This window comes from Paramisgurnus dabryanus, chromosome 7 (genome assembly GCF_030506205.2).
Source record: "Paramisgurnus dabryanus chromosome 7, PD_genome_1.1, whole genome shotgun sequence".
NCBI lineage: Eukaryota > Metazoa > Chordata > Actinopteri > Cypriniformes > Cobitidae > Paramisgurnus > Paramisgurnus dabryanus.
This window is the reverse complement of record NC_133343.1, coordinates 29,440,336-29,467,711: the sequence shown is the minus strand read 5'-3', so window position 1 is coordinate 29,467,711 and position 27,376 is coordinate 29,440,336. Positions and strand designations below refer to the sequence as shown.

At 37.7% G+C, this 27,376-nt stretch overlaps 1 protein-coding gene across 9 annotated transcripts in view; it reads left to right on the top strand.

Annotated features, from left to right (window-relative positions):
• Window positions 1-4,044: 4,044 nt before the first annotated feature.
• The window catches only part of r3hdm2 (R3H domain containing 2), a 41,272-nt gene continuing 17,940 nt past the window's right edge, over window positions 4,045-27,376 (top strand). For 5 of the 9 annotated variants that reach the window (XM_065272512.2, XM_065272514.2, XM_065272511.2 and 2 more), the window contains exons 1-2: window positions 4,045-4,422; window positions 26,651-26,795. The gene's annotated coding sequence lies outside the window, so the exon portion shown is untranslated. Of the gene's footprint in view, window positions 4,423-13,109; window positions 13,286-26,647; window positions 26,796-27,376 lie in introns of those variants that run through there. The other 4 variants (XM_065272507.2, XM_065272508.2, XM_065272510.2 and 1 more) reach the window with 4 other exon arrangements.

Here is a 27,376-nt window from a genome sequence, read left to right as displayed (position 1 = left end):
TGTCCTGCAGAGTTTAGCTCCAATTTGCCTGAGCACACCTGCCTGGAAGTTTCCAGTAGTAAGACCTTTATTAGCTGCTTCAGGGCTGTTTGATTAGGATAGGAGCTAAACTCTGCAGGACACCGGCCGTACAGGACCGAGCTTGGGCACCCCTGTATTAAATGTTGTAGAAATGGCTTTAACATGTGTTGATTAATCGTAGTGGAATCTGGAAATAAGATGTTCATGTCAAGTGCTCTGCCACACGTGGCCCCCAGATCTAAAGATCACAAACTGAGATACCGAAAAATCAATTCTGATCCTACACTCAGTGCTAAACAAACGGTGCTAAATAGCACTAAAAGTGGTTCACTGGCTGGTTATCATAGGGGAACCATTTTAAGTGCCATATTGGGTAGAACCATATTGTGCTATTTGCTATAGTGGTGCTATATTACCCCCGTATGGTTCTTCATAGGTGCTTTATAGCACTAAAAATGGTTCCCCTATGATAACAAGGTTTTAGTGATATTTAGCACCACTTTTTTTAGAGTGTACTGATGCAGCTTTCAATAGGATGTTTTACAAAATCAAATGCATTTATATTTTAAATTCTTATGTGTTATTTTATTGTGATTTTAAATATCTCTAATATTTACTGTTTTTTTTTTTTGTCTATTTTATTTTGAAATGTAAAACATTTTGAATGACATCTGTGTATGAAATGTGTTATATAAATAAAACCTGCCTTTCCTTAGTGTAAGAACACAAATGGCTCAATGACAAAACAAGCTTCAAAAATGTTTTTTTTTTTATAAAGTTTATAAAGTTGTCAAAATGAAGTCTATAGCAACACATATTACTAATGATAAAACCATGCTTGATATATTAACTGTAGAAAATTTACAAAATATCTTCATGAAACATGATCTTAATATCCTACAATGTAAAAATGTGCAGCATTTTTGTCAAATAAACACATTTTTTAAATTAAAGTTAAACAATTTCAACTTAAATTTATGTCAACTTTAAGCCAAAGCTTAAAATAGTGGATTGGATTGACTTGCAAAACCAAGTTGTTTTAACTTCACGCTTTTTTTTTGGCATACAAAATCAATACATCTGACCCATAGAAGGTAATGTTGGCTATTGCTAAAAATATACCCTTGCAACTTAGGACTGGTCCAGGGTCACATTTATGATGATACAGTTTGATCTGCTATGTGGTCACACTAAGTCGGGTAAAGGTAAAAGTAAAAGAAAAGCGTGAGTTCATTCTGTGCCTTATTTGGACTGTTCTTACTCTGACCTCAAAAGATCAACAAGTGAGAGAGTACACACATTGAAACCGGGCCAATTTAATGTATCTGACTATATACACACACAGCTCACAGCTGCACTTTAGCTTACTTGGATGCTGATCAACATCTTAGCCTCTTACATTTTGGTTTAAATTTGACTTCCCCCCTGTAAGCCTCACAGGCGAAATACAAAATCAGAACTCTGGCAAAATTCTGATGACCGTCTTTTAAGACAAACCAGTAGAAAGCAAATGCATAAAGGACATGTTGCATATCTTACCTGACTGCTGCCAAGTCTGCGAAATCTGCATATTTTTCTAATCTATATAATTTAATCCAATCACTATAGTCTAAACCTAAGGTTTTGATTTTAATTATTTATTCTGTTGTAAATCCTTACGGCTCAACATAAAGGACTGCCCGGTGTCCCGGGGCAAGTGTGAGAGATGTTCGGGCCAGTAAAAAGTATTGTCACTTGCCCGATCGGGCCAGTGCTTCACCCTCAGTCACTAAAATATATTTTCATCAATGTCTATTATTTAACATCTTGGAAGCAGACATTTACTTGGGTAAAACACAACGAAAGAAATGATGCAATATTTTGCACAGATTGCTGTCCGTTTACAGGTAAAGCAGAAAAGTTGGAGCCTTTTTTCATTGGAACATGGAATATGTGACACTGACATTTTTTTATTAGGGCCAGTATAATATTTGCGTTGAACCCTGCTTAGTATCTAAATTATAGTATTTCAATTTGTTCAATAACATTTTTGTCCAGTTTACCTTTTTAAGATTTTTCAGAAATTTGTACTGGATCAACTCCAACATCTTTGGACTAGTAATTACATTTTTCAGGGTTTATCAATCTGGTTTTAACTCGGCTCAAAGCACCAAGTCCACCCTCTTGAGAGTCTTAAAAGGGACATTTCACAAGACTTTATATAAAATAAATATTTGGTTTCCCCAGAGTGCATATGTGAAGTTTTAGCTTAAAATAACTCACAGATAATTAATTATAACATGTTAAAATTGACACTTTGTAGGTTTGAGCAAAAATGTGCCCTATTTGGGTGTTTCCTTTAAAATGCAAATGAACTGATGAAATGCAAACCCTGATCACCATAATGGTGGTTTGTTGAAATTAAAACTCAATTGTGCTTCCAATTATTTTCTGTCTCTCTCTTCTCTTTCTGCACTAAATGTCAGTGCCATGGTTAGATTATTATAATAAGATCCCCTTCTGACATCACAAGGGGAGCCACATTTCAGTTATTCACATGCTTGCAGAGAATGGTTTACCAAAACTAAGTTACTGGGTTGATCAGCCTAGTGTCTGTTGTAAATGTGCTATACAAATAAAATTGAACTTGAACGCACAAACAATGCTTTATAGGTTTTGTCCTGTTTTCAAAAATACTGATAGGCTAATGTAACACCATATATTTTCATTTTAAATAAGACTATAAAGTGCTTGAGTAACCATTTAGATTTTTTTTTAAAGTAACGAGTGTTCTTCTGACTTTATTCTGAAATGAGAAAATAAGGAAACACAGATAAATATGTTGGAAGACTTGTCATTGGATTATTTATTAGTACATTGCAACAGGTCAGCAACATTGATGTAACGTATGAAAACACTGTTTGTTTCTGCTAGTTAATCAAAACTATATTGACTGGACACGATAAAACTATACGACCTAAATCTAAAAAGCCCCTTCCCATTCAGTCACCGTACAAAACTCAAGCAATGAAAGAGCGACATCTTCTGTTTACTTAGAAAAGAACACATAGAACAGTGACGTAATGCGCATAATGTGTACCCAGTTTTTCCCTCATGTGCCCATTTTAACGCAGTAAAGAGCAGAACTAATGTTGCTTTTAGATTCACTCTGATTTCCAGACTGAACAATTCAGTTTCTTTTATTTGTTAGACTAACAAATCAGACTAAACTAAACTAAACAAATTCATGTCCTAAAGGTATATCGGGCTTAAAGTTTCATATATATTACATCAACAACAATAAATAAATGACAGCTTCTCTATTTTTATCCTTCATTATATTTAACCCTTAGCATATACATCTACATTTACATTATGTATGCTGATTTTCTTAGGCCATTATACATAGATTGTAAACTATATTTAACCAGTCGTTATAGTTGTGAAAATAACAGCTGAAGTAAAACGAATACAATTTAAAGAAAAAGGACAAAAATAAAAATTCAACAAATATTGATAAGAATAGGCTAAGGAGAGTATAATACTTTGAAAAGGAGAAAATTAACGCATTGTAATATTGCATATCTTTACGACTTGAAAGTCCTTTAAGTGTTTCAAAATAAATCATTTGAACCTAAAATTGGGTAATACTGGGCTTAATCTGAGCCCACTTGCATTTATGAATATAAAACTTACTATACAAAATAAAAAGATTTAAAAAGAAAATATGACTTTTAAAGAAGTCGTTTTCTCCATAAAATAAAAAAACCATATTTTTTCTGTATTTAGATTCCCCCACAGAATAATTTAAATAAATGTTAAATATCAATCTAGTAGTATATGCAACCAAATGAAAAGATGTACAATAGTTTCTTTGTTGTTAACATTACAAAAAACACAAGAGTCTGAAATATACTTCTTGTATTTTAGCAGAAATTTGTCAAATTAAATGTAAAATAATAAAAAACTAAATGTAACTAAATGTACGCTGATCTGCCTTTATATCAACGTGTATGTGACGTCACGGCCCCGCCCACTCAAGTTCTAGTTTGATCACCGCGCGCTGTTGACAGTCGGGTTCACGAGAGCTCGTGTTTGGTGGACATTTAACGGCATTAAGCGGCAGCGGGCTGTCGTTTTTCAGTTACCGGGTGGTCGGTATGTGTTTCCGCGGGGTTGTCCGTTTAAACTCAGTCCATCCTAAGCGCCAGTAATGTCGCTACGAGCTCGTGAGGGGGCCGTTTGTCATTCTGACTTAGCTTGGGCTCGCTTAGCCGCCACAGGCTAGTTAAGGCTAGTTAATTAAGCGATATTGTGTCACAACAATTCAGTGTAAATCATCGAAAACGCCACGACGCGCGTCCTGACGCATCTCACGCCTGCTGTATTCCACCGGATTGAATGAACGCAAAGGATTAAACGGTAAGTGAGTCGCTTATGTCGGCGCAGGTATCGGTTTGTGTTAGTGGTTAGTTAACGCTTGGAAAGCTAAAATTACGCATCAGCGGCAGAATGACGTTAAATTATATCGTCACTGACCGCGAACAAAGCAAAAAATCCGGAATATTTCAATAATAAGCAACAAAGCGCGCGTCGTGCTTTTGCTGCCATCGCTACTCTATGTTATTTAAATGCAGCGTTCTGAATGTGCCGCGTCGCGTTAGAACGCTCGCACCGTTTGGCGGAGCGTTTAAGTTTTTAAACATCGCGCTTATTCAAGAGGTTTGCGATGTTAGCCGATGGTGTTTAGCCACACAACCGCGTTTTTACCTCCATGACCGTGTTTTTACAGTGTGTGGGTGACGTGTCTTTCTAACGAGAGATGTTTCACAGTAAACTCACACAGGGCTGTCAGGATTTAACCGATAGCAGGTGCGTTAGCCGGACAGCTAGCTGCCTTTTCACACACAAACACAACGCGTATCGCGGCGATATCACAATGATTTCGCTCGTGGTAATACCATGGTATTATTTAAAGTCATTTACGATCCCACGGTGATCTGTGGAATTAATCGGATGCAACAACTGTACCATAGTACCACCACAGTACGTTTTCATAAAGGACTTGTTGTTGTTTTAATGAACATGATGTTGTGAGCACTTGTTGATGCTATTGCAACTTTTAAAAGAATTCAAAGTTTTTGATAGTTTGCTTACAATGTGAGCTTTAATTCAATCATTTATTTTACACCACTGTCAAAAGAAAAATCGCGATTAATCTCACACAAAATAAAAGTTGTCTATTGCATAAAATGTGTATTGTATATAATTATGTATATATAAATACACACATACATGTATACATATAAGAAAAAATATATTTATGTGAGTACACATAAATAAAATCTTTCTTAAAGTGCCTGTTTTTTATGATCCCATTTTTTTTTTTACTTTAGATGGTCTAAGGTTGCTGTTAGAGCATACTTTCTGCCTGCAAAATTATAAAGTTCAATGCCAAGCCGGGGCTCAACATAAAGGACTGCCCGATGGCCCAAGACGCTGGGGCCTGTAAACACTAAACAGTATTGTCAGGCCAGTGCTTCGCCCTCAGTCACTTAAACATATTTTCTGCCTGAGGCTGTTTGTATGTATTCTTATGCAATGTTACCATCGAGACACAATTTAAGTGAAAAGTTAAATGTTAAAGTTAAAAAGGTAAACTTCTCAGATGTCATGAGATTTCTCCTGGTGGTGTACCACGGTTCGGCTCGCATGCGATTTGTGAATTAATATCAAATTTAAATGGTAAATGGACTGCATTTATATAGCGCTTTTAACAGACCTATGGCCATCCAAAGCGCTGTACATGTTGCCTCACATTCACCGATTCACTCACACATTCATACACCGACGGCGGTGTCAGCCATGCAAGGCGCCATCCAGCTCGTCGGGAGCAGCTGGGGTTAGGTGCCTTGCTCAAGGACACCTCGACACTTGGTCAGGTGGAGCCGGGGATTGAACCACCAACCTTCCGATTTGTAGACAACCTACATGAACCACTGAGCCACTGCCGCCCCATGGTTAGGGTTAGGGTTAGGTAAATTTAAACTGAACGTTTATTATTTGCTCGTGTTTGCAAATGTTAACACTCAAGTGATTTAAAAAAAAATTGACCGCAAAAAGGCATTAAAGTGTAGCCTGACGTTGCCATACTCATTTCTAGTCAGAATTTGAGTCTGATACCGCTCCATTGAGCTATAATTATGAGGCGTGTCTCAACTGAAAAATGCCTCTGCACTCAATTGGATAGACCTACGACCAATCAGAGCAACGGAGTATGTTGAAATTACGTCTTTTGCAGCCTGACCGAACTGCTAGTTATTTCGCTACAATGACACTAACATTGTGATTATACTAAGTCTGAGTTAGCGAACGTACATCAACACCTACTATGTTTACAACATTTCGTTTATATCACAACATTAAGTATTTACTAAGTCATACAGTAAGACTATCTCTTACCATTTGTACGTTAGGTGAACTTCATCCATGACGACCATTACGTTGGCTTGAAAATATCGGAGCCTAGCATGTCCCTCCACTTATTCAGCAACCACGATTCCGGGCTTCCGAAAAGAAGCTGGCAACGACCGCTAATTATATCCTTCTTGTCATGCACGCCGAGTTGCATCGCTGTGATACCAATTTCTTGAGGATTCTAAAAGAGGATTCTCTGTTCCTCTTTTAAAATCAATGCTCTGTCGATATCTTTTAGAACAGACTCAATGTCAGAATCCACACATCTGAATTCTACAGCGGCAGCCATTTCGTTAAACAGATTAAACACACGCGCTCTTTGGTGACGTGATTCATTGCGTTACTGTTGATCATCTGTCCATCATCGTATAAAGCCCGCCCTGACAATTTGATTGGTTCGATCAGCCTTGGGTCTAGCATAGTAGCTCCTCAACGAAGAAACTCCAGACCGATCTTCCCGTTCTCAAAATGTTGTGGGCGGGGCTAAGATCGGCTGGCACCCAGGCTAACTAAAGTGAGCAGTTTTTGGTAAACCATTCAAATCATTTGGCTAAAAAGCAACATAATTTTAAGTTTACGTAAAGTGCCTTTTTATGCTACAGCATTTGGAATCCGTCCTCTGTCTGTCTGTCTGTGTACGCGCATGTAAGTGCACTCAAAAGTGCATACACGGAGAGATGCGTTTTAAAAAGCAAGCGAACACAGATTCTGTTGTTCTTTACAGTCACAGATAGAGCGACCGTCAGTTCAAGTGCTTCACGCCTTCCTCACTCATTCATGATCAGTGGCGGTATGATATGTGAATTATACGAAATGGTGAAGCGGTTACTGTTACAATACTAGTAGAATATATCACGACTATCAGATTTGAGAACCAGAAAGAACTGTTGTATAAATGTATATGTTTGTTTATGTATATGCTTATACATGCATGTGAGTGTATTTATGTTAACAAAATGTTGACACACAATGCACACACACATATTATGCAAAGCAAACTTTTTTGTATGTGATTAATCACAATTAATCTTTTGACAGCCCTGTTAATAGTTCGCTCACAAATAAACATTTGGACATTGTTTTCCTCTCCTCATGTCTTATGAAACTTGTTGGACTTTCTTCTGCTGAGCATCATCAGCTCCTGGTTTTCTGCTAAAGGTCAGCTTTGGTGTTTCATTGAGGAAAGTCATGTTGTTTGTTTTGTACATGAAAAGATTGAATGTTTTGATTGGCTGGTCCCTATAAAATAAACATGGCTTGTTTTCTTTAAGAGATGTCATTTGTTAACCTACTGTAGTAAAAGAAAGCCTGTTTAAAGCTTTGATGGTTTCAGGAGGGTAGAACATCTTGAGTCCTTGAATAGGAACAGGCTGATGGGCCTTAAATGTTGGTCTGTTTATGAACTTTGCATGGTCTAAATAGAGTTATGGTCTTAAATCTGTAATGTTATGTAATGTGTAATATAATCTGTACGATGTCTCTCAACAATATAAACCTGAATGTCCAGGTGTCAACAGGTTGTCAAGTGTTCAAGATGTTTGGTTTGTGTTGCAGCTCATACTGTACGTAGCATGGGGCTTCTTCTTTTAGCAAACAAGTGCAGAAATAGGAAAATCAATCTTTGCTGAATTATTCACGAGTGTGGCTGGTGTAAGTACAGAAACGCTTAATTATCAGTGTTTTCTGTTGTGTTGTGTGCGTGTCAGTGATGAATACTGCTGATCTCAATCTGTTCTGTGTCCTGCTGACCCTAATTTAGGAGTTTAGTGTTTCAGCTTCAATCTGTTTAGGCTTTTTACATCCACTTGATTGCCAGTATATTGAGAGAAGAGGCTTTTAATCTGAGATGATTATTGAAGATTTCTTAAACCAACATATTATTGCATAACATTGCTAAATGGTTATTGTGTTGAATATTATGGTCTATTCTGAATTTTTAGTTTGTTTTTTGGGTCTTTTGGCTACCGATTCTATACCTGTTTGGCATTAAAAAAAATACATATTTTTGCAACTGACCCTATTGCATATGCGTTTGTAAGAAATTTTCTTTTTCATGGGATACATGGGGGGTATTTAAATGAGTCATGAAACATGATTTACTAAGGTTTGCGCTTGTCAATTTCCTGGCAATGTGCCATTATTTAAGCGCCCAAAGTCTTCAACCCTATGTTTATTTTTGCTGCTCTTGGTAGGTTGCAGTCGTCATTGAGATTTTTGCATCTGTGTTCTTCAATGTGAGCCTTTGTAGAAATTTTTCATCCATCTGCACTTTTTTGAAATCACATTTTCAATTTTCACTTATTTGCTCTGTTTGCCAGATCTGCATAACAAAACCAGCTCAATGACCATTCACAACTAGTCCAAAAGCATCCCAATGACTTCACAGCCCAAATACCAACAACTAATGAACCAAATCCTTCATCTTTAACCCCTATTTACTACTGACCAAATCATGATTCAAACACAAGTTTTGTGCAGGGCAGACTGGCACTTGTTGTTTGTTGTTTCTACAATCACAAATGCAGACATGGTTTTAATGTTTTAGTATCCTTAACTTACCAATCTGTTACGTTCTCCTCAAGCCGTGCTGGTAAAGTTGATCGATCAGCACTGACATAACTTAAAAAAATGTACCCAAGTAATGTTTTTTGTAAGGTATGTTTATAAAAACGACTTAAATATCCTTATATAACTAAGGCCTAGCCCCTTTGTGTCAGTCACTGTGAACATTTAACTGAGGGTATCTGTTTAAACAAACTACCACAGGCACCGCTAATATATGGGAATTAACAGGAATATATGGGAATAAACTGGGAATGAGTTGTTTATAACAGGAAACTTAAATGTAGTTTAAAATCTTGCAGCATAATTTTGTTAAAAACTACAAGATATAATGCAATTTCAGTTAAATTTCTACCCTGCACATTTTTCAGTCACATCATCACAGATTATTACTTGCGCACAAAAGTAATGTCAAAATATCCATCATTGCATGTATTCACATAAATTACGTTAATTCGTTTAAAACTTCCTTGTCTTGTGTGTAAGCTAATGTGCAACATTATACCATTGTAAAGACAAATACACTAACTAAGAAAACATTTAGGTGAGATCAATAAAGTATTATAAAGTCTAAAAATGACCCTCACACACACTCCCCCTAAAATAAAAATCCTCCATATATCACCTAAAACGGGATATTAAATGCATTTCCAAACCACACTTGTTGCATTTTAACAAATTAACTAGCAAATACTTAAATGTGTTAACTAGCCAATAAATCAGATATCTTAATCTAAGCTTAGCACTATTATAATAACTATAATAATGATTATTATGCTTTTGTGTCACTCAATGAAAGAATTAAGTTAAAGTTCATCTTACAAATAAATCAGTCAAGAAATGTTTATTTATGTTGAATGTGATTTATATAAATTTCCAAATAATTCCCATAAATTCAATGTGGAATTTTTCCAATATTTCCAAAATTTCCCAGGTTAAGTTCCCATGGAAATTTTCTCTTCCTTTGCAATCCTAGAATTGATATTAAATCTGGATTTTGTCCCTACTAAGGAATAAAATGATTTGATGTGTTTATATATACATACATGTATTTGTAGTAATATAAAAAGTGAATGAGTTGAGGATGTTATAATGATAAATGGTTGTATCTTGTTGTCGTTTTGTGTGTGTTATATCTGAAGATGATGAACACAAACACTTGTTCTGCGTGTTGTTATGGTGGGCTTATGTGTGGATTTGACTGCAGCAGTGCAGGCAGTATGCTGTGTGTTTTTTCTACAGAGATTTGAAGAGCTATTTATAGACGCCTGCTGGAGCATGTGCTGCACCTCCCTCCCTCGCTCTCTCTCTCGCTCGCTCATCTCTGCCTCCCGGATCCATGATGCTGTGTGATTCTCTCCTCCTCATCTCACACTTTCCTTCTTCTAATTCCCGCTTTTTCTCTTCATCTGTTGTTCTCTTTTTTCTTTCCCGGCCTCATTTGCTGTTGCTCGTGTAGTCCTGCTTTCTTCTCCTTGCGCGCTCTCTCTCTTTTTCTCTCTCTCTGGATTTCTGCGTGTGAATTATTAATGGTTGTTGGATGGCATTGACTTGGGGAAAGACTGAAAATTAAGGCTCTTATGAGGGGTAACTGGGTCTGCTTGCGACTGGATGTAGATTTAGACCTTATGCATCTTAAAGGTTGGCTTAAGATGTCAATATTTTGTCTCTGTTGTGCTTTTAAAGCATTATTCTGTTTGTTTAACTCTTTAACTGGTGCTGTCTTATGAGCGGGACACCAGAGTTTACTCCAATATTTTGCATTTAAATTTAAATCTAAATCTATCATGACAAACTAATTGTTTAAAAGGTCTAAGAGTGTATAAGTAATAATAATGCAGTGAAAGTAGTTTATTAATTTGTGACAAGAAACCTGTTTGAAAACATTTTTTGCAATTCCATTTATGAAACCTTTTTTTAGAAAGCTATATGTAAATCCTTTTAGGGTAAATGTTTAAGTATGCTAAAGCACATCACACTGTTAGGACCATAAAAAACCCTTTGAGTAAGTTGTCAAGATAACATTTATCCCTTTTAAAAGGTAGATGTTGAGTCAGTGCTAGTGAGGAAGACGAGGCAAGCAGATGAAGGCTAAAGGATGTGTTGATACATTTGTCTATAGATAGACCGTGAAAGCAGAAGAAGCTGACAGCCCCAATATGAACACACATCTCCAGTTTCTATTGATCTTCACTAAAGAGCTACGCTAGCCTGACAACTGTTGTCATGACCAGGATTCCCTCTATAGTGTTATTCTATAAGCAGACATCCCATATAGCCTACAGAATGAAAGACATGCAGTCATTAATGAAGATTTATATTTTGTGTCATCATCTTGCAGTCAGTGTTTACAATTTTTATTTTAATACATTTGACGTGGCTTTATGTTTAAGACAGGTTTATAAACTCGTTTTTTAATTTATGTTTTCATCTCAAGTTTCTTTTATAATCTACTATTTTTTTCAATTTTAATCTATCTTTAATTTAACAAAATAATATTGATTTGGGAAATCCCTGAATCGATTGTTAATGTGCTTGCTTTACTTCAGAGGCAGGGCTTGGCTTGACAATAAGGAGTGCCTGGGGGTCAGCGTGAACGATGCTGAGGGCAGTGCGACATCATTTGCACGTGTTTTAGGTTTAAAAAATTCAGAAATAAAATGCGTGTAACAGTAGTATACTGGATCTGTACATTACATGCTGGTCTTTAAGTGACAACACACCAAATAAAGTCTGCAAAACTTGAAATTTAATTTAATCACCAAATTGGAGATTTAATACCCAGCTCTAGCTATGATCTTATTCATGTTTTGTTTGCTTGATTCACCTGTCAGAGATGTTGTTGACATGTTTAGATGGGCAGACGACACTTCTCCTTCAGCTTTACACACACTTCACAATCTCTCTAAGCCGTATTCGGAGGGTAATTGTTTCTCGTGAGGATGTCTGTAAAACTACATTTGCATGCCTCCTCCGTAATAAAACTCATGCATTCGGATGAAGATAAATTCACGGTGGATGTGATTTTATTATTCGAAACACCTGGAAATGTTTCTGGATGTGTGGTTCATTTCACAATCATTCACATGACCTGGACACTTGATTATATATGGAATAATGTTGCGTAATTAAATACATTGCACAATTGTATTTCGCACTTGTTGCTGCTTTTTATTTATATCGCTGTATGGAGTCATGATGAAAATTTGTTTCTCATCATTTCAGTTTGAAGATGTGAATGTTTAAAATGATCACATAGAAAGACGCTTCACTGATGCAGAATAAACACAAAGCGTGTGACCATACGGTGCTTTTCAGTGGTTTAAAAGGAAGTGCAGAATGACTTTCACATTGATCCCCTTTTATAAACTCTGAGATCTGGATTCGGACGTTAATCAAACAACCACACGACCTTGGAGTTTGTCAAAAAACAGTATGTAATTCGGCTGGGAATTTTTACGCAGGTGGTGGAAAAACACACTGACATTCTGGATTCGGACAGCAATAAAATCACTGACAACCCCTGTAAATGACGAAAAATACCTTACGTCCCCACGAGAAACAATTACCGTCCGAATAGGGCTTTAGATAATAGTAATTCAGGCTTAGGTCACATGTGGTGCTTCAGTCAGGCCAATATCAGTGTCCATCAGTTTCATCATGCTGAACTTTTAGAAACACTGAATTTACAGGTGTAGGAAGAGATGTTCGCCATTTTGGCTACCACCTTCAAGACTTAACTTAGGCTTCCCTGTCACAAAACCTGCCAGGCAAAGGCTCTTCTGATTGGCTATACATCCCAGTGCCATCTGAAGATGATTGTCGAGATGATTTCATTTATCATTATCATTCACTGTTAATGTTTTTGTCAATAATCTGTCAGTGAACTATTGTGTGTGTGAACTAGCTTCAGTGCTAAGATCTTCATCAGTTTTACTGTTGCTCTGAGAGCGAGCGAGAGAGAGAGGTGACGACGAGTGAAGGAGCGTGGTGGGCGATCGAGGAAGAGAGGCAAATGAGCGCATGCTCGTGTTTGGGGATAAAGAGAGAGAGAGAGAGAGAGATTGTCTGTGCTTCATTCAGAAAAAGCAGGGGGGCGTCAGGCACGAAGCGAGAGAAGAGAGGTGTAGGTCTGTCTCTTCTCTGTTAGCGTGGACTGAAATGTGCTCGCTGCCGCCTGTGATGCATGTCAGAACCGCAAGCAACTGATGCTGCAGGGATCGCAGGAATCACATCACTGAATACAGTAAGAGTGTGTGTACTGCATATCTGCATGCATTTGTTTTAACAGAATACTTTCGTCATGACATCGATCGTATCTCTCACAGATGTCTTCTTAACTGTCTCTTACTTTATGAGGATATTATCCTTGAAAGTATGACTAAAACCTCCAGTGCATTGTGGGAGATGTAGTCATCATGTCTCTGACGGCCAGCTGCTGCTAAAAAAAAGAAAATGGGTCAGAGAGTTTGTAAGAGACGGGCTAAAGTTTGTGTAAGCATTTTTATGAATGCATGAATGTGTGAAGGTGAGTGCTGATGCCACTGCACCTCTCTCTCATGTGCCGTTGGTTTTGACATCATTTACTGACGTCACGGTGAGCTACAAAATGTTTCGTTTTAGTTTGGTTGCAATTCATATTTTGGAATGCAGGATTGCTCTTATGGGTTTAAATGGGGCAGTTTTTGCATGTGAAATCTGAAAGTACCTCTCTTGCAGGATATTTTATAGATATTGTGTTCTTCAGTCTGGGTAGTTTCCTCTCTTAAAATGATTTCGACTCAATTAAACCACGAGTATAAAAGATGCTGCCCCTCTAATGCCTGTCTTCTGTGTTCTTAGTCGTGAGCATTATTTTATTGCTATAGATGATGAGCGGTCAGTCAGTCAGTCGTGGGTGTGTGTGTGTGTGTTTGCAGTATTGTGAGAGCTCGCTGTCTGCCCACTCGTGTTCAGGTCGATATATAGAGACAGCGGGCGGGCGGCCGAGGGAGGCAGGGCATTTGCTGAGGTAATGAGGAATTCCCTTTTACTGTGTCCTTGTGTCTTCATCCCCCTCTCTGAGGGTGGATCGCTTTAGGACCACCGTCTTTCATGTGTGTATGTGTCATGAGCGGGGGTGATAAGAACACACAGGGTCGGATTGATAACGGACATCAGGAGGAGGCTGGGAAAATGGTACTTGTGGGAAATTTCCAAAAAACTGCTTATGAGGGAGTTCACCTCCGGTCCGACCCAGGATGTCTCTCTGCTACTAACTGGAAATATAGATGTGATGTTTCTCTGTTTTTGACAGTTAGTATTTGGTCTTTAAATTGGTAAATGTCTCCTTTCACTTCATGAACTTTCAGAAGTGATTTTTGGATCATAAGCTGGGTTTCCATCCAAACGGGAAGCAATTTTTTCAATCTTCGCAAAAGAAAAACAAACAAATGTGATTTAGGTACGTTTCCATCAAGTTGTTTGAGGGAATAACATTGGTATTTGTAACCTACTGTAGTAACCAACAGTAAATAAAACAAGACACGCTTAGAAAATTTAGAAAGGACTGCATTTAGTTACGATTAGGCAAGTTATAAATCAACTAGCAGTGCAGATTTAACCCTGGAGAACCCACGGGTCAAATTTGGCCAATGTTAATTGATGCTAAGAGAAAGGTTCTTGGGTTCTCCAGGGTTAATGGTCAAACTGAGTGTTGTGCACAGAAGAAGGAATGCAGAGTTTTTGATGCAGGCACTAACAGCAAGGGCATTAAGACGACATCAAGCTCCATACATCATAGACAACGACGGTCAATCAGTCACGTCGGTTTAATGTTCACTACGTCAGAATTTATTCTGCAAATGCATTTACATCTTCCATTATTCGCATTTACTTTTCAAAGTAATTGTATTCACCTGAAGTGAGCGAATTAAGGTTTCTTTAAAAAAAAAAATGTTGGCGTACTGTGGAGTGCGGAGCCGTAACGCAGCGGAGCCGATCTGCAGCCGCTCCTCATTTTGTGGAAATCTGGGGTAACCAACCCTGTTCCTGGAGACCTACTTTCTTGCCGAGTTCACCTCCAACCCTAATGAAACACACCTGAAGCTGCCAATCATGCTTTTCACGGCTTCCCAAAAATTGGAGGCAGGTGTGCTGAAGCAGGGTTGGATCTAAAGTAGGCAGGAGGGTAGATCTCCAGGAACAGGGTTGGTAACCACTGTCCTAAATACTGTCGCAAAATTCTTGGAATTTTCAAGGCTAGAAACTTTCCATGAGAATTAGCAGGAATATATGGGAATTTAAAAAAAAATCCAGAGTTGCTTATAAAAGGGAATTTAAATATAGTTTTTTAAAAAATCTTGCAACATAATGTTGTTTAAAACAAAAAAATGTAAGTTGAATTTCTTCCCTGAACAGCACATGCACACTGCTTACTAAAGTAATTTCTGAAGATTTTTTGATTAAAATAAATCCCGGCTTGATGAGCGCAAGTATCAGGATTTTTTGATGAATAAAAAATTTGAGAACAGTATTAAAAACAAAGAACAATTTATTTAAAGCAACACTATGTAGTTTCCATGTAAAAATGACTTACAGCTCCCCCATGTGGTTGAAAAGCGCAACAGTGCCTGATATCAGACACTCTTTTGCAGGCAGGGGGAGGGGCGGGGCTGTGTGCTCTACCCTCCACCGCCACTTTCAGAGTGTGCTTGTAGCAGCTAGGAGGCTGCTCAGGCTGCAGCAACAGTACAATTTGTCCATTTAAAAGTTGTTCTATCACTGAAATAATTTTAGAGACATTATTTAAAGGTTAAAAAACTACATAGTGTTGCTTTAAGATAAAAATGTTTTGTAACGATACACACGTTCAAAACTTACATATATTTTTAAACATCATTTTTAAAATGTGTATTACCTTGCTTGCATGTCTGCTTACGACCAAACTAAATGTTTATTTATGCTTGTATATGATAAAGTTTACATACATTCCCAAAATTCCCAAATAATTTCCATAAAGTTTCCAATATGACATATTTCCAAAAGTCCCCAGATTAAGTTCCCATGTAAAGTTTCCAGACATTTACCCTTAACTTTATCAGAAACTAAACCCTGCAACCCTATTCCTAAATCAGAGATACTATTAAAACCTCTTCATCTTGATGCTTTTACATTCATCAAAAGGAAATCATTTATCACACAAACCGATAAACTGGAATAAAAGAGCTTTAAAATGAAACGGATAGCACACTTGAACTTGACTGGCCAGATAATAGCCAAAGTGTTGCTTCATTTTTATTGTGAATCTATCAGTCATCCTCCCCATTTGCAGATAAATGTGTGTTTTCCCGCAGAGCTCGAGCCACCCCTGCACATTTCCATCGAGTCTCTCACACACACACACACACACACACACACACACACACACACACACACACACACACACACACACACACACGCGGGTTATTTTTGAACACCGTGTGCTAGAACAGAGCGTCAGTGAGCGATAGAAACAAAGAAAGAGGGGTTGAATTCTCAGCAGAGATGAGAAGAAAATAAGAGAAATGGAGAAAATCTCTCTGTGTCTATTAATAACACACAGCGCTCATTCACTCATATTTACACTCATTTCCTTTTGCTTTAATCCTTCACTTTCTCTCTTGTAATGAATCAGATCTCTTAGAAATAAAGGGCACTGTTGGGTAGCTTGCGTGTGTTAATTGATGCTTACACACCTGTTTGTAGATTTTTGGCTTGTTGAAAATGTGTAAAAGTGCCCAGATTTCCTCATGAATATTAATGAGATGAATGACGCGTTTAACAGCTGAGCGATTGTAAAGATGTGACTTACTGGACATATTGTCATGACTCACACAGCTTATGACAGCGACGTGCAAGATGTCCAAGCGCAGAGTCAACATGTTCTGATCCAAAATAAATATTGATCCTTTTGTTTTGTTGTAATTGAGCTGTAACATGAATTGGCGTCTCATTTCGCTCTGAGGACCGAATATCAAGCCAGGCTGGAGCTCAGTTCTGTTTCATTTGTAACGTGTGCCCGTTTATAGTCATCGCAGATGCCACTGTAAGCAACGAATCCTATGCATGTTATTTTTGTGTTGATCGCAACCCATTTAGAGACAAAAACACACTGCTAGCCAACTAATGCAAATACTAATCAGTAGCTGTGGAATTATTCTCAATGTAAACACAATTTTGTTGACTATATATCTTTGGTAGTTTCTCAGACTCCATTATCTGTAGAGCCTCCTGTATGCATTTATCTTGTTTATTAAAGCTTGTGATGTCACACAGCTCTTTCAGTTCTTGTTTATTTGGCCGTTTTTAGACTGCTGACGTTCAGGAGCTGAGGATGAGTTCAATCATCACACAAACTGTGAACCCAGTTTCATTCACGCAACCATCTGCTGCCTGACAGATCTCTGTCCTGTCATGTGATCTGTGAGACAGGGTTTTCATTGGCTGCCACCTGTGCCAATCACAGGTAGTTAGGGTTGAAAAATTTCAGGAATTTTCAAGGATTTTAAAACTTTCAAGGGAATTAACCAGAATATATGGGAATTAACCGGAATATATGGGATTAAACACCAGACCAGTTTCATAGAGAATGAGACGTGGTCTGGGAACCCTATGCTTATTTTCTCGTATATGAGGCGTGGTTTACGAACGCCTAGAGCCGTTTATTGGGCGCAACAAATGTCTATTAACTGTGTCTGTACAACTGCTCATAGCCAATCATCTAAATTATACCAGATGACGTATATAGAGCGACATAATTCAAACGTTAACAACTTTTATTTGTCATGAAGGGCAAAATTAGTTATATAGCCAAAAAAAAAAGAAATAAGACACTCACATTTGGTGTGAGAGACCCGGGTTCGAATCCACTGTGACACACCATTGTGTCCCTGAGCAAGACACTTAACCCAGAGGGGTGCAACCTCTGACATATATAGCAATTGTAAGTCGCTTTGGATAAAAGTCAGCTAAATGAATAAGTAAGAGGGTCTATGAGATTCACTCCCTTTTGGAGCCAGTTTCTAGTGGCCAGTCAATGAATTGCAGTTTTAGTTGGCGTCAGGATTGAGATCGGAAGGTTGCCCCTTGGTCTGTCCATATAAACATCCCTCGTCCACTTCATGAAGTGAAATGCACTTCAACATGGTGTTGGGATTCCCCAAGGAAAGGTGCTTAGGGAAGTTTGTGACAGCTGATGTCTCCTTTGCATACTGATGAGTGATCGTGGGAAATACTATAGAAAGACTTAAGTTTGTGTGGGGGTGTGGAGAGAGGTTCATAGGACATCAGATCAGTATCATCACATGAGTTGTGTAATTGTCCCATGTACAGTCCTAATGTTATTTAAACTTATTACACGGCTCTCTGGAATGCTTGATTCTGATTGGTCAGTTGAGACATTTGCAGGTTCGTTCTTTTCAAATAATAACCGCTCCAAAGTAATAACGCATAGCCGGTACTACTTGTACGAGTAAAATCGCTCCGCCCCAATAAAGATCAATAAAGATTACTGTTTGGCGCCATCTTGTGACAAACACTGGACAACCACGACAAGACACAGACAGCTTACTGAGACTGAACTTGACAAAATAGAGCATGACAGCTACGAAGCCAACACACAAAAAAAATACAGAATGGGCATTAAAACTTCTCAAAGACTGGTTAAAGAGAAAAAAATGGAGACAGACAAGTATGAAGCAGAGGATCTTAATAAGGTATTACGATCATTTTATGCATCTGTGCAAAGTTTCGCGGAAGGATAAAAATGTTAATTTAAAACAAATATGCCAATAAAATATTTCAAATTCATATTCATGTCCGGTTTTTTTCTTATGTGACAAGTAGCCGTGTAATAAGCGGGATAATGTAGAGGCAGCCGGTAGTTATCGGGAAATAAGCCCCTTCAGTGTGATACAAGACCCTTTGCTTCACGTCGGGTCCTGATCACACTGTCGGGGCTTATTTCCCGATAACTACCGGCTGCCTCTACATTATCCCTTACATATATTATTTTTCATAATTAATATTTCTTTGTGTACGTGCATCCACATGTACACAGATATTGATAAGATGAACATGGGTAGATTCTGCAGAGCATTGACTTTAATTAATTATAATGTAGTGTGGACTACAGACGTAGTAAAGCTTTTGTAATATTGTGTATCAGAATCTGTTTAGCCTGTAGATGAATGAAGTCTTCTATGTGAAGTGATATTTAAATGCATAGTGTTAAATCTCAAATACACTGGCCACTGGGTTTCCATCCAAACGTGAAGCAAATCTTTTCAAAATTTGCAAAATAACAACAAACAAATGTGAATTAGGTGCGTTTCCAATCTCGTTGTTGTTTGAGCGAATAACAGTGGTCAATACCATTATTTTTTTCGTTCTTCGGCAAGATTTCTGTGCAATACTCTGTGAAATTCACTTTGGTTTTTTTAATACTAATTAGTGGTGTAAGGGATCACAGTTGATCCGTGATCCATACAGATCATGACCCACGGTTCGTCTCGCATGCAATTCGCGGATTAATACGCAAATTTAAATAGGATAAAATTTATCATTTGCATGTGTTTCAAAGGCTTGCAAATGTTTACACTAAGTGATTTTAAACAATTGAACAGATGCACATGTGGTTGAATGTGTCTGGTCCAACTCCAATCAAACGTGATTATCCCTATGCCCTTCAAAGATCAGAACACTTGATGTATAAACTTGAGAGAGAGTTGTGCTACTGTGTCTCAAACTGTAGTCCATTAAGATTTCATTTGGCAAATAAAGCACTGACAAACAACGTAATTTTCACTTTATGTGGAGCGTCTGTTTATTCTGTATCTTCTTCCCGAAGCGCCGGTTGGAATTCGTCCTCCGTCTGTGTGTGTGTGCGTGCGTGCGTGCGCGTGTTTAAGTGCACTCAACAAATGTAGGCATGTCCTAATGATCAGTCTACTTATTTTTATGTCCCACAGCTGACATGGAATATTATTAACCGGTTCAGGATCGTCAATTTTAGGGTTGAACCGGAAACATTAAAATACTGTTTCTGTTCGGAACTAACCAACACAAAAATCTGGTGCAAAGCCCTGACAGTGGTTTTGGTAACCTACTGTAGTAACCGACAGTAAATAAAACAAGACTAGCAGTGCAGCTTGTAATTATCAAACTGAATGCTGTGGAGAGAAGAAGGAATGCAGAGTTTTTGATGCAGGCACTAACAGCAAGGGCATTAAGACAACGTCAAACTCCATATATGATAAAGACAACGACAATGGAAACGGATAGACAATCAGTCACATAAGTTTAATGTTCGCTACGTCAAAATGTATTCAGCAAATGCATTTCCATCTTTCATTATTCACATTTATTTAATCAAAAAACACCAAGTAAGGGTAAAAACGTTTTTTTTTTTTCTTTGCAAATTAAGTGATTTTTATTCTAAATTTGGCATTTCCATTACTGGTTTTCTAATGTGATACCTCAGAATGTGCATAAAATCAGCGTGATGTAAACCCATCTAGTAAATGCAGGAGTTATTTCTGGTAGCAGAAAGCTAAAGACGTGTTGGTTTCTTTAAGTACTTGTCTGTCTAAACCATGTGTTATTTTTGGGGGGGGGCTGAATGTGGTTGTAGAATGTGCTTGTCACTTCTGTAAATAATGGTGTCCCGCTGTCAGAGAGATGTATTTAGGGATGTAACATTACACTGGTGCTGATGAGCATCATTCATTTACTCTTGGCAGTGTGGTTGTTGGCTTAAATCCCTCACTGTGACCCTTCAGTGCCTCTAATCGACCCCAATAAGCTGCCGCTGTACTACTGACCCTCATGTTTTAGTATTAGTTAGTCTGAATTCAGTGATATTTTGTATAAATACTCATGACAGTGAGCTTTAGTGAATGTTGTGCGAATGCTTATGTGAACTGTGTGTACCCACAGGACGAGTGGTGGAATGATGCCAGTTTGAATGCCAGTCTGTGGCATATGCCAACGTATTGCAGTTATCCTGAATGTGTGTTTCAGGATCTCTAAATAAAGGGTTCATGCTCGCTCACTCTCTCTCTCTCTCTGTGTGTGTGCTTAAGCAGTAGGGGGAATGGATGAAAATAGATGTGTTTTTCCACTGAGTTAAGGGGTGAGAGAGTGTGTTTGTGTGGGTGCAGGACGGGCAGAAGTGGATGCAGTGCTGTTGTTTTTGGAGGGGAGCTGTACCTGAACAGATGGTTTACCTCAGTGTGATTCAGGCACTGAAAGAGATCTAAACACATGACAGAGGACACTGATGCATTCTAGTGATGCACCGATGTATCGGCCGCCGATATTTATCGGCCGATTTTTGATGAATTTGAAACCATCGGCATATCGGCAATAGCACGAGAAAGGCCGATACCGCTTGTTTATTAATTAACTGCATAAAGAAATCCATTATATGTAAAAAAAAAAATGAGTTAATGTTGTTAATAAAATAAATGCTGAATAGCAAAAACCACCTTTGAAGGTTGTCATGCTGTCTTACTATATTTGTTTTAGCTTAATTTGTGCCTCTCTTATTATGTTGGTCAGTTGAATGTTAATTAGATCCAATCCATGTTCAGTAAAAATAATTTGATGCAGAAATAAACTAGCTAATAGACCAACTGTATAGTATTGTATACAAGTGTTTAATATCGGTATCAGCATCGGTATCGGCCAGAAGTTGTCTGTTTAAATCGGTATCGGCCCAAAAAAAATCCTATCGTGCATCCCTAAGACATTCAGCATGCGCTTTAGTCCTACAGTCAATTTGTAATTTTAGGGAATTGAATCTCATTGTCTCTGAACGGCAATAGTGAAGGAATTTGTGAAACCTTTTTAGTTATCTTCTCTGATATTTTGGTTTCTGGGTTGTTACACGGCCCAAGTTAAAATCCTGATATTTAATGATATTCTGGATATTAATCCTAATGCAAAATGCGAAAATGGGGTAAATGCGTTTCCATCTCCCATTATTCGGATTAAAGGGTCGTTCACATTATAACAATAACTATAAAAAATTTAGTTTTAAATATCGAGAAAAGTGGAGTTCACACCACAGCTATAACGATTAATATACAATGAACAATATCGCTGGGATCACCTTTTTTGGCTGATGATCGATAAACCATTGACAGCCAATGAAATCTTTTTTAACTTCAAGTGCACGCAAATTTGAAATGACAGATGACAGCGGAGAAGCTCATTGCTGAGGTCTATAACATAAAATAACCTCCGGTATCCAGTGCTGATGAAGTTGCTGTGAAATTGAATACGTAATGCTTTTTATTCCACTACATTGATTACGCCAAAAGGTGAGATATTAGATTACAAACTACTTAAACTCACTGTTTATAATAACGCAAACGTGGCGTGTTGAGGACATCTGCTGGTTATACCCGCTGTGTAAATGCAACAAGAACAGCATATTTATACATTTAATGACAATTACAAGCGTTTTTGTTAAAGGAAATATGTGATTAGTTAAAGTCGCCATGAAACGGAAGTATCAATTGCCTAATTTTCCCCATGGTGACGTGTATCTGAGTAAACCGGCCTCTGAAATGAAATAAGGCAGAGCTGGATTTGAATTTGTCCATCGAGATCTGATTGGATCATTTGAAGTTGGGTCATGTTGCTAATTGCTAATCGCAGCGATATTCTTCCAGACCTCGCCCACCTGCCATACATTATGACCGGAAGTAAAGCGAGATCGTTTTTAGGAGGGGATGAGATTTGCATTTTTTAAGAAAGATTATGAGGGCACATACATTTTTAAAAATTAATTAAGCTCACAGATAAATCATTTGTAAAAAAAATACCACAATATTACAAAACAAATTACAGTTTTTATTTTACTTTCATTGCGACTTTAAAGCAATTAAACGTAAATGATTTGCGCAAGCGCTGCGCCTTGCGATTGAATTAGCATAAAGTTATCGTCCGGAGGTGTGGAGGCTAATACAGTTATAGTTATAGTTAATGTTATAATGTGAACGGCTCTTAACGTTTTTTTTTTTTTTGCGAACCTCAAGCGAGCGTTAAAACTTTTTTTTTACAAATTAAGGGATTTTTATTTAAAATTTGTCGTTTCCATCACTCATTTCTTATACTTCTACCATCTAGTGTTAAGGAATCATGAACATTTTTGTAGCCAATGCACAGATATTCTGTGCGTTTGCTATTTCTGTATCAGAGCAGTTATGTCACCTGTGTCGGCCGAGAGAGAGAAAGAGAGAGCGAGAGATGAAATTGGTTTCCTTTTCAGTGTGAGGGCGGTGTGGGGGGCGAAAGATGTAGGAAAGGATGTATGGGAAGGGGGGTAAGAGTTGTGATGGGGTGTAGTGTGTATGTTCTGCCTGCCCGCTACACAAACTACACACACACACACACGAACGCATGCACACACACACACGGGTAATTGGGGTGCTTCATTAAGGTGCGAGTGTTTACATGTATGTGTGTGTAATTGGGGGTCGGGGTAAATGTGCACCACATGGGGCGGAGGGAAATCTATTCTCTCTTGGTGACAGAGCCTGTTGCCATGGAGCTCCTCATTCTATTGGTGGAAACCTCATCCAATGAGGTGGCAGTTTCATCATTGAGAATTTTCTCTCTCTCTCTCTCTCAAATGGGGAGCATTGCATAAGATTTGTAATGGGAGCCAAAATGGGCCCAGATTTTAACCTGACACACTTATTTTTAGAGAGTAAAAGATGGAGCTGAACTCTTTTTCTCCCACACATCACAGTCTTAAACCGTGTTCTCCGTTCTTCTGAATTGGTTTGATTTGGTCAATATATATTTGTGTCAGGTGTGTCATGTATTGTGTGTTTTTATTTTAATGAAGCTCAGCTGTTTTATAGTATTAACTAGGGATGCTAAACAATTAATCGCGATTAATCGTTAGCAGAATAAAAGTTTTTGTTTACATCACATATGTGTGTAAACTGTGTATAATAAATATGTATATATATATATATATATATATATATATATATATATATATATATATATATATATATATATATATATATATATATATATATATATATATATATATATATATATATATATATATATATGAATACATGCATGTATAATTTTAAGAAAAAAAAAAGTATATATTAAGTATTTATATATAATATAAGTTATACATAAATATACAAATGTATATACACATGTAAACATTTCTAAAACATATACATGCATGTGTGTACATTTATTTATAAAAATTTATTATACACCGTTCACACACATATATGATGTAACCAAAAACTTTTATTCTGCTAACGATTAATTGCGATTAATCGTTAAGCATCCCTAGTATTAACACTTATACTCTTGGGAATAAAAGGAAAACATCTGGACTATTTGAGTATGGTGCACAATAATCATGAAAATGTTGCAGTGTAATATCATAGTTTCTTGCAGTGGTTTGTGTGGGATGATTTTGTGATGGGATTGTCTCTTCCTCACTTATCGTCAGTTCTTGTGACGACGTCCTCCTCCTCCTCACAGTCCTGCAGGAGCGACTCTGACTCACTTGACCCCCCCTCACGGGTTCGATCCTCTCCCCTTATTTCTCATTACTCGCTGCTTCATCACCCCATCTGTGTGCAGCAAGATGTTTCATATACATCAGCTGTGTCTGTTTGCGTGTCTGTTTGCGTGTCTGTTTGCGTGTCTGTTTGTGTGTGTGTGTGTGTGTGTGTGTGTGTGTGTGTGTGTGTGTGTTAGTTTGTGTTGGCTGTTTAAGCAGGGAATCCTTTTGTGACGCACTTTTCCTGCATTAGTGATTTGGCCATTCAACACACAGTACTGAATGTATTCAACAACACACACACACACACACACACAGTTATTATTAGAGAAAATACTTTTTCTTTGTTTCTCTGCACACATGGGTCTTGTTTTTATCACTTTACCCTTATATCTCTCTATCATATACTTGATGAATATGACGGCTGTGTTGTGTTTTGTTGTGTTCCTGTTTTGTAGCTTTGTAGGCGGCTGGCAACATTGAAAGCTCATTGGCTGCTTGAAAGACTTTGGTTGTTTTTCTCTTATTCTCATATTTATTTTTAATAGCACACTCTCTGTCTCTGCCCTCCTCTTCCTCACTAACATTAATGGCAGCAGATGAGGATGACGTTGGCATCTCCTTGGTAACAGAAAGAGAGAGAGATGGGAGCAATGGGTACTTCTGTCATTGAGTGTCACTTTATCTTGTGACCCTCTGTATTTCTCCTTCATGTGCTCACCGTTGTTTTTTTCGAGAGCGTCTCATTGCTGCAGTATACGTGTGTGTGTGTGTGTGTGTGTGTGTGTGTGTGTGTGTGTGTGTGTGTGTGTGTGTGTGTGTGTGTGTGTGTGTGTGTGTGTGTGTGTGTGTGTGAGTGTGAGAAGATGATTGGTTGCTTGATGTCATGTGCTCCTGATGACGTGTTTTCTGCAGTCGGGAATCCCAGCTATTCAATATCTCTCTCTGTTGCTTGCTCGCTCGCTCTCTCTCTCTCTCTCTCTCTCTCTCCCCCCACCCGTCTGGCTGTGTCTCTCTGCAGTATGACGTCAGTATTGGAGTTTCCTCTTCTGGTTGTCTCAAGTCAAAATGTACAATGCTCTTCAAAGCATTTTATTTCTTTTAATAAGGTTGTCAACCAAAATATTTGAATTTTGATCATATTTGTAGTTTTGTGTAGCAAAAATTTATATCTTGCTGTTTTGAGAAATGTTTGTGTTTGGTAAAAAATAAAGTTTGATTTTTATTTTTGACAAACAACTTCCTATATGTCATTTAAATGTAACAGTCCCGTGTGAAGTGACCAGCTCATTATCAGTTTATCAATCATCACACTAGCAGTGTAACAATACATCAATATATGGATCCAACGATACAATGTATCAATGCCACACGATACTCCAGAATCAAATTGAAATTGTATCAGAGATTTTCTTACAGTATCAGCAAACATTGTATCGCTGGCTGAGATTATCAATATTGTCACAATATTCATAACCCTGATTATGTTAACAATATTACTTAATGACTGTAGAAACATGCAGCTGATTATATTTTAAACAAGAGGGATAGTTTGACTCGGCTTGCTTTAAACACATAAAACTTAACAAATACATAAAAGATTACTACTTTGTGTTCAGACAGATGCTAGCATGAGTGTACGTGTGAGATAGAAAAAGAAATGCAGCTGTGTATGATGCGTTGGATTTATAACACAAAACGAAATGAGTGAAATGACAGTGCAATGTACTCAACCTTCTTAATATCTTTCTAAATCATCATTTGATTGGACTGCTAAAAGTTGAACAAAACTGGAGGAAAAGTGCAGAAAAATTCACGATAACTGGATCATGTTCACTTAATTTGCATGAGGTCTTATGGCAGCTAGGTGTAGTTTGTTTTACATCAACTATACAGTATATTTATAGAGTAAATACTGTGTATGGTGTTGTTAAAAAATAGCTTATAGCTTCATAGACACTTTTGTTTGATGTGTTCATGTGTGTACTATTAAATCTACACTAAACCGTCTCATCTAACGGTGTTGTTTCTGTCCAGCAGGTGGTGCTGTGAGAACATTGTGAAGGATGCAGGAGCTCTGAAAACACACATGCTTTACCATGATGTCCCCTTCACCCTCGTCTCAGCTATAGGAGAGCTTTAACCCCTCAACACACACACATCACTACAACTCAAGGTGTGTCAGGTAAAATCAGGTTTGCATTTAAAAGGCAAATATCATAAAAATCTGACTTCATGTTTAAGTGCTATAATTGGGTCCCCAGTGCAAGAAAATATGATCAAGATCAACCCAGTAACTTAGTTTTGGTAAACCATTCTCTGCAAGCATGTGAAAAATAGCTCATTGAAATCTGGCTCCCCTTGTGATGTCAGAAGGGGATCTTACTATAATAATACCACACCTTCATCTTCACTATCCAACCACGGCACTGCCATTTAGTGCAGAGATCAGCTCATTTGCATTTTAAAGGGCACACACAAAAACGGCACATTTTTGCTCACACCTACAAAGTGTCAATTTAAACATGTTATGTTATTATAAATTATCTGTGGGGTATTTTGAGCTAAAACTTCACATATGTACTCTAGAGATGTCAAAGATTTATTTTACGTCTTCTAAAAGTCTGGTGAAATGTCCCCATTTATTGCTGTTAGGGGGTGTGCACACCAAAGCTTTTACGCCCGCGGCCGGTGCATGTTTTCAATTGTTTCCAATGGAAGCTTAGTGTTTTTCAAATAAGCCAGCAGCTAGCTTTTTTTTTCGCG